Consider the following 9,775-nt stretch of genomic DNA (forward strand, 5'->3'; position numbering starts at 1 on the left):
GGAGCCCACAGGCACTGCTGGAAAGACATAGGGAAAGACATGACATTAGAATAGGACAAGAGGAGTGTGGGGCAGTGACATCAGTTCCTACAAGACTATCAGAGTAGAGTCACACACTCCGTGCTCCCAGAAGAAGAGTCCCTGTGGTGTATTTGGATATCTGTTAAAACCCTGCTACAAAGTCAAACCTCCTTAGCAAGACAGCTTTAGTCTTTTGAATATTATTGGTCCATGGGAAATGGCCCTATTTGTGAACATCTGATTGCTTAGAGGGGTTCTCATTTACAGACCACTAACAAGATGAAAGTGCTAATTTCAAAAGTACTTAGCCTAGATATTTAAGCAGCAGCAGCCCTGTAAGTTTGTAACTGCTGTTTCTGTATTGGTTGTTATACCGGAGCCATTTCATTCTCTTGCATTGAAATGGATCAGATAAATCACATTAGCTGGGTTTACAGAAGCAAGCAATGACAGGTTACTCAGAACTGAAAGCTAAATAGCTGACTGGGGTCTGACTTTCCTTCATCATGTGCTCTATCTTCAAACTCAATGCCTATTTAAAGCTGCTGATAGCACGCCACGGAAGGTTCCTGTCCTTGTCCTCAGACATAATGCATGGTTCCACCAATGCTATGGAACGTAGACATTTTTGATGCAGTCTATTAAAAAGAGGGATTGTAGCTAATTCAAATGCAGTAACTTCTAATAAAAAAAGTAAAAAGTCCATGAAATCACATGCCGCATTTGCAAAGGCAACTGGGTAGAATTCACACAAAGAAGCTCTCTGTTCTGTCACAAAATTATCTGTACTGGGCAGGCAGAATTGATAAGAGAACTCATTTTATGCACACCTCAGGAATAGAACAAGAGTAGATCTCATGATCTCCCAAAATAGCAGGGAAGTTCAAATTACTAAGGGGAATAAAGCTCCTGTATGCTTTTAGATGTGGCCATTTTGAATTCCCCTTTATGTTGTTGCAAAAGCCTCCCCTGCAGCCTCTGGGGTGCAGGTTACCTGTTTATATATAGCCTCACTCTCTTGTCAAGGTGAACCCTCACACCTCACTGAGCACTATCTTCTCATGAGACAAATACACTGAAATTGTGCAAGAAACCAAAATGAGCCTAAGATGACTTTATGTAGCATAGTATTTTGCAACATGGTATTTCAGGACAGTTTATCTATGTTACTTGATTAAATGGTTTAAGTGTGTCACTTATTTATTTTCCTACATTGAGGTCAAATTCAATAATGAGTAAATGGAAAAGCAGCTACTTTTTATAATGACTTTACATAATTCATTTTCTAATCAGACACAAGAATAGGAAAGTAGAGGGAAAAGAAGACAAAAATGCTAGAGAAAATTATCAGAAGATTTTGATAAATAAGAAAATAAAACTAAAAATGACTAAAGGTAACAGATTGAAGAGGGAAAATATCACTGTGTGCAGATTATAGAAAGTTGGAAATACAAATATAGAGCTCTAAATCTAAATCTGTTTATTGAAAACAAGAAAGTTAAATAAAGGCAAAAGAGGGCCATCCAGAAAGCTCCCATAAAACATAAAGCAGCATGTCTGTTGCTCAGGAGGACTGAAAAACGATAAATCCTAGTCCTGAATTTGCCACTCACTAACTCTGTGACCTGCACAAATCTTTTCAATCTTTTGATCTTAATCTTCCTTATTCATAAAATTGTAATTATAATAGTATCTACCTCATGGGCTTTTATAAGAGATATGGATAGTATATTGTTTAATGTCTCAAATATCATGATTAAAAACTGCAGCTAACAAAACCAGAAGTGGAAGTAATGTGATAAGTTAAGCAATGGTGATAGAGGTCATAACTTTTAAGTAACATTTAATTATTTTTAAATGAGTTGACCAGTGTCTTAATTACAAGTGCAATTATGCAATATCATGATTATAAAATTATTAAAGGAGAAATGACAACATTGATTATAATATCCATTTAACAAAAGGAAACTTAAGAAGTAAAATCTTGTCATTGAATAATTCTAAAGGACCATTACAGAACTCAATTTAAGAATCATGGAAAGGATTTTTGCAAAGAAAAACTCAACCTTCTTATTTTCAACTGTTGATTCTTTCACTTGCTCAATGAAGTGAATTAGACAGAGACACTCCACTGTAGAGAGCACAGGCTGATGGGGAAGGAAAAATGCAGATAATAAAATAAAAGCTTTGAGTGCTCTAGTCAAATACTACAAGTGACAAGGGAGAAGCCACTTATTTTAGCTTAGGTTTTAGGAGAAAAAGGGGAGATGACTTTTGCACAAAAATCTTGAATGAGTATATATGCAACAGGTAAAGAGGAGGGAATGTTCATTAACACATAGGGTATGGCACTTGCTAATGTACAGAGTTGGAAGAGAGGACCCCAAGTTTGTGAAAGATTTCTAAGTTTGCTACGGCTGTGGTGTAAATACGCTGGGAAAACAGGAGGCTGCAGAGGTAGGGAGAGCTGGAGAATGAAGCCATGATTGTGTGTCCTACTTAAGAAAGTTAATCTCATTTTAAAGACAACTGAGAGCCAGGGAGTGACTCAACATGTTGCGTGAAGAATGGAGCAGCTCCAGTTCTGATCCAGCACACAGGAGGCTTGAAAGTCAACACCCTATCCCAGCAGCAAACAAAAGACTGAACAAACTAAAAAATCAACAACTCTTCTCACATCGATAAGGGAAATGAGGTCATAGGGCAAACTACTGTTCCTCAAATTGGAGAGAAAGATAGGCAAATAGAGATTTACAACTTACCAGAGCAAAAATCCACAAGCAGAAGCTTCTGTGGGAACCAGTGCCAGGGTGGGAAAACCCAAATTGTAATTCACAAATTGCTAAAGGCTAAGTTTGAGTAATTGTGAGAGTTAAAAACAAAAAGGGGACCCAGTCATAGGAGTATTTCCACACTTTGTGAGTTTTACCAATAGAAATTCGACCCAGGTTCTTATAGTAAATATCGGAGAAAAAAATCCCCTTGTGCTTCCAACAGAGGGAGGGGAAAAGTAGCCATTTTAAAACATGCCAGAATATTATGTTCTTTTTTTAATAGGATCTTCCCTCAGGAGAACTATTTAGCGAGATCCTAACCTGTTGGGGCTTTATTAGAGCCTCACTGAGCTGGAGGAAAGGAAATACCAACTCCAGCCAGCTGCAATCTTTCACACGGAGGAAGGAAAATACCTAACTCTGGACCCACTATTTATTCTGTACCACCTAAGAAAGTGAAAAAAACAAAACTAAACTAAAGCATACTTGTGAATGAGCCAGAGGCACAAAATCATTAAAAGACTAAGACCTAATTAATTATAGGACTACAGAATGTTTTCTTCCCCATACACTTTACCACCACATTACTAAAGGCTTACATACAGCAAGTTCTTTCTACCCAGTATATCATGTACAGCTATCAAGACAAAGTTGCAAGTTTGTAAGGCATATTATCTTAGTCTGCTTAGCGTTGCTATAAGAGAATACCTGCAGCAGGGTAGTTTATAAAGAAAAGAGGTTTATTTGGCTCATGATTCTGGTGACTGAAAAGTTCAAGATCAAGCAGCTGTATCTAGTGAGGGCCTTATACAGTTTCAACTCTGGGTGGAAAGCAGAAGGGGAGGAGGTATGTGCAAACAGGCAAAAGACAAACTAAGAGAAAGAAACTGAGGAATCCAGGCTCTTTTTAACATCCCTTTTCTCTTGGAAGCTAATGCTTTCTCTTGAGAGTAAAAACTCACTCACCCTTAAGGGAGGGCATTTAATCTATTCATGAGGGGTGTACTTCCATGACCCAAATAACCCCCACTAGTTTGTACCTCCCAACACTATCATACTGGAAATCAAATTTCACCATGAGTTTTGGTGGGGAAAAACCACATGCAAATTATATAATATACTAAAGAGCAAAAAACAGTTCAAAGAGACAGAGCACCCAAAACAGACTCAGATATGGCAGGAATGCTAAAATCATCAGACTGTGAATTTCACACAACTGCCATTAATATTCCAAGGCTTCCAATGGATAAAGTAGACCTCATGCAAGAACAGAAGGGCAATGTAGGCAGAGATGTGGAAATTCTAAGAAAGAGTCAGAAATAAATGCTAGAGGTCAAAAACATGGTAACAGAAATGAATGTCTTACAGGCTTATTAGGTGACTGGAAATGACTAAAGAAACAATCCCTAAGCTTGATGATATAACAACAGAAACTTTCAAAACTGAAAAGCAAAGATAAAAAAGACAAAACAAAAACTCACCAAAATACGTAAGACTGTGAGACAATTACAAAAGGCATAACATATGCATATTGATAATACCATAAGGAAAAGGAAGAGAGAATGGGACAGAGAAATATTTGAAACCACAATACTATTTCTCCCAAATAATGTCAGATGCCAAACCACAAATACAGAAGCTCAGAAAACTTCAAGCAGGATAAATGCAACAACAATAACAGCAACAACAACAAAAAATAGTCTTATTATATTCAATTTGCAGAAAATGAAACATAAAGAATAATTTTTGAAAGATACCAGGAGGAAAAAAGTCAGCTTAACTATAGAGGAACAAAAATAAATATTACCTCTATCTTCTCAAAAATTATGGAAGCAGAAAAAGAGTGGAGTGAAATATTTAAAGTGTTCTGAAAACCACTTGAGTTTTGTACCCTGTTAAATTATCCTACAAGAGCAAAGTAGGAATAAATACTTTCTCAGACAAACAAAAATTGAGAAAATATATTGCCAAAAGAACTGCCTTCAAGAAATGTTAAAATAAATTCTTTATGGAGAAGGGAGAGAATATAGGTTGGAAACTCAGGTCTACATGGAAAAAGAAAAAGCATTAAAGAAGGAATAAATGAAGGTAAAATAAAAAACATATATGTTCTATTCTCAATTGATCTAACAGTAGATTGTTCAAAATAATAACAGTATATTTGATTATTCATTACATGTATGTATATATGTTTGTATATGCTTATGTATAAGTAAAATTGAATGACAGCAATGATAAAATGGACAGGAGGGAGAAATTAGAATTATTTTATTATTATAAGGTGCTCTCACTAGTCATGATATAGTATAGTGTTATTTGAAAATGAACTTGGATTCGTTGTAAATGTATATTGTAAATTCTAGCGCAACCACTAATGGAAATTTTTTAAAAACATGTAACTGATATTCCAAGAAAGAGGAGAAAACGGAGTAATAAAATGCACAATTAAAATTACAAAGGCAGAAAAAGACTGAAAGACAAAAATAGAAAAAAATAAGAAACAAGGACAACACATACAAAACATTCCAAATATATTAGCTATTTATTTAACTCTATCAGTAATAAATTTAAACATCAGTGGTCTAAATACATCAACTAAAAGGCAGAGATTGTCACAGTGGATCAAAAAACAAGATCCGTCATTCTCAGCAAACTATCGCAAGGACAAAAAACCAAACACCGCATGTTCTCACTCATAGGTGGGAATTGAACAACGAGAACACATGGACACAGGAAGGGGAACATCACACACTGGGGCCTGTTGTGGGGTGGGGGGAGGGGAGAGGGATAGCGTTAGGAGATATACCTAATGTTAAATGAAGAGTTAATGGGTGCAGCACACCAACACGGCACATGTATACATATGTAACAAACCTGCACTTTGTGTACACATACCCTAAAACTTAAAGTATAATTTAAAAAAAAAAGTTGCTAAAAAAAAAGATCCAACTGTATGTTATCTATATGAAACACACTTTTAATATAAAGATATAAATGGATTAAGTGTAAATTCATCGAAAAAGATATACCATGCTAATACTAATAAAAAGAAAGCAGGAGTACCTGTATTAGTTTTAGATAGGACAAATTTCAGAGCAAGAAATGTTATCAGGGATAAAGAGGCATTACATAACAATAACAACAAAAGATCAGTTTGCCGAGAATACATAACTCTCCTAAATATATTGGCCTAACAAATACATGTTAAAAAAAATTAGGTAAAAACTGATAAAACTGTAAGAAGAAATGGCGAAATCAACTGTTAGAGTTGGAGACTTCAACACCCCTCTGTCAGAAATAGACAAATTCAGCAGTCAGAAAACTGGTAAGGATATAGTACAACTCAACATCATCATTAATTAACTGAATTTAATTGACATCTTAAGACTACTACATTCAACAATAGCAGAATACACACTTCTCACACTCACATGGAACATTCACCAAAATAGACCACATTCTGTGTTATAAAACACACCTTAACAAATTTAAAATTTAAAAATTTTAATCTATTTAAAATAGATCAAAGACAAGATGTCAATCAAAATTTAAAAAAACTTCGAACTAAATGAAAATGAAATCACAATGTATCAAAATTTGTGGAATATAGTGAAAGCAATGCTTAGAGGGAAATTTATAGCATTGAATGAATATATTAGAAAAAGGAAGATCTAAAATCAATGGTTTAAACTAGCACTGTAGGAAACTAAAGAAAAGCAAAAAAATTAATAAGCCTCTACTATGGCTAAGTAACAAAGAAAAGAAAAAAAACAAATTACCAATATCAAAAATGGAAGAGGTGACATTACTCCAGATCCCATGGACATTAAAATGATATAAAAGAAATAACATGAATAGTCTAGAACCACAAATTTGATAACCTAGATGAAAAGAACCAGCTCCTTGAAAGTTATAACCTGCCAATACACACAAGAAGAAATAGGCAATGTGAAGAGGCCTACATTTATTTTTTTAATTTGAATCAATAATTAATAACTTTTCAAAAGAGAAAGTGTGAAGCCCAGATGGGTCCACTGGTAAATTCCATCAAGTATTTAAGAAAACAATACCAATTCTTTACAATACCTTTCAGAAGATAGAAACAGCTGGAATACTACCTAAATAATTCCCCATGAGGCCAGCATTATCCTAATACCAAAACCAGAAAAAGACAAGACAAAGAAAACTACAGCCCAATATCTCTCATGAACATAGATGCAAAAATCCTTAACAAAAGATTAGCAAATCAAATTTAATAATATAAAAAAAGTATACACCACAATCACATGGGATTTATTCCAGGTATGAAAGACTGGTTAACATTCAAAAATCAATTAATGTAATTCATCACATCCATAAACAGGCTATAGAAGGAAAACTGCATGATTATATCAATAAATGCAGAAAAAGCATTTGAAAAAGTCTAACATCCATTCATGATAAACATTATAAGTACACTGGGAGTAGAGGGTAACTTTCTCAAGTTGATAAAGAATATCTACAAAAACCCTACAACTAACATCATGCTTAATAGGAAGAAACTCAAAGCTTTCCCACTAAGATCAGGTACAAGGCAAGGATCTTTTCTTTTTACCATGTTTTTTCAATGTCATACTGAATATCTTAGCTAATGCAATGAGACAAGAAATGGAAGCAAAAAAACCCATACTAATAGGGAAGGAAGAAGTCAACATTTTTCTTTGCATATGGCATGATTGTCTATATAGACAATCCAAAAGAATCAACAAAATAAAACTCCTGAAACTAACAAATAATTATAGCAAATTTAGGAAATATGAGGTTAATATATGAAAGTCATAACTTTCTCATATAACAATGAACAAGTGGGATTTTATATTAAAAATCTTATCATTTATATTAACATTCCTCAAAAATAAAATGCTTAAGTATAAATTTATGAAAACACATACTAGAATTGTATGAGAAATACTACAAAGCCTTGATGAAAAAAACAAGAAGAACTAAATAAATGGAGAGATATTCCATGTTCATGGATAAGAAGACTCAATATTTTCAAGATGTTATTCTTAACTTGATTTATAGGTTCAGTGCAGTCCTAATCAAAATCTTAGCAACTTATTTTGTGGATATCAAGAAACTGATTCTAAAGTTTATACAGAGAGGCAAAGACCCAGAACAACCAACACGGCATTGAAAAAGAAGAACAAAGTTTTAAGACTGACACTGCTCAACTTTAAGATTTATTATAAAGTTATAATCATCAAGAGAGTGTGGCATTGATGAAAGAATAGACAAATAGATCACTGGAACAGAATAGAGAGATTAGGAGTAGACACACATAAATATATTCAACTGATCTTTGACAAAGAGTAAGGATAATACAATGGAGAAGAAATCGTATTTTCAACAAATGGTGCTGGAACAATTGGATATCCACATGCAAAAATTACATAAAATGAATCTAGACAAAGACCATACATCCTTCACAAAAATTAACTCAGTATGTATTATACACCTGAATATGAAATGTAAAACTATAAAATCCTTAGAAGAGAACATAGGAAAAAATGTAGTATGACCTTGGGTTTGGTGATGACTTTTTAGGTGCAACACAAAAGCCACAATTTTAAAAGAAAAAATGGATAAGCTATACTTTATTGCAATTAATATTTTTGCTCTGCGAATACATTGTCAAGAGAGTGAATAGACAAGCCACAAACTGGGGGAAAATATTTGCAGAAAGAAATCTCTGATAAAGGACCGCTACCCCAAATATACAAAAAACTCTTAAAACTAAATTGTAAGAAAATAATTCAATAAAAGTGTCCTAAAATCTTAACAAACACCTTGCCAAAGAAGATACACAGATGTCATGTAAGCATATGAAAAGATACTCCACATCATATATAATTAGGGAAATGTAAATTCAAACAATGAAATACTGCTACACACCTATTAGAATGTCCAAAATTCAGAACATTGACAACATGAAATTCTGATGAGGATTTGGTACTCCAAATCTCATACATTGGGAACTCACATATATTGCTGATGGGAATGCAAAATGGCACAGCCACTTTCTAAGCCAGTTTGGCAGTTTCTTACAAAACTAAACATACTTTTACCATATAATCCAGTAATCATGCTCCTTGACACTGATCCAAATGAATTGAACGCTTATGTCCACAAAAATACTTGCACATGGGGTTTATAGCAGCTTCATTTATAATTAACAAAACTTGGAGGCAACCAAGGTGTCCTTCAGTAGGTAAATACACAAACTGGTAATCTAGACAATAGAATACTATTTAATACAAAAAAAAATAAACTTTAAGCCATGTAAAGACATGGGGGAAACATAAATGCACATTACTAAGTAAAAGAAGCCAATCTGAAATGGTTACATAAGATATGATTCTAGGTAAATGGCATTCTGGAAAAGGCAAAACTGTGGAGACAGAAAAAAAATGTAATTGTTCCCAGGGGCTGGGGAGAGGGAATGACGAATGGTGGATCACAGGGGATTTTATGGGGAAGTGAAACTGTTCTGTATGATACTATAATGGTGAATACAGGCCATTACAGATTTATCCAAAGCCATGGCATGTATGAATTTGGGGTGCTAATGATGTGTCAATATAGGTTCATCAATTGTAACAAATTTCCCACTCTGGTAAAAGATGTTGATAGTGGGAGGTTATGTATATGTGAGGGCAGGGAAAATATGGCAAATACCTGCACCTTCTGTTCAATTTTGCTAGAAACCCAAAACATAATGAAAATATTTATTTAAGAAAGGGGGTCAGAGTTGCAAGACACTGCTGGCAACTGCAATTGCACAGATGTGAAATAATAATGAATACTTGACAATAGAGGCCTTAAAACTCCACAGTGAAACTGAGATCAGGGCTGGAGAGTGTGGTTACATATAGGAGTCATATCTCAAATAGAACCTAGAGAATTAGGCATGGAGTATAGGAAGTGCAAGGTAGAAATGA

This window comes from Pan troglodytes, chromosome 12, assembly GCF_028858775.2.
Source record: "Pan troglodytes isolate AG18354 chromosome 12, NHGRI_mPanTro3-v2.0_pri, whole genome shotgun sequence".
In the NCBI taxonomy this organism is placed as follows: Eukaryota; Metazoa; Chordata; class Mammalia; order Primates; family Hominidae; genus Pan; species Pan troglodytes.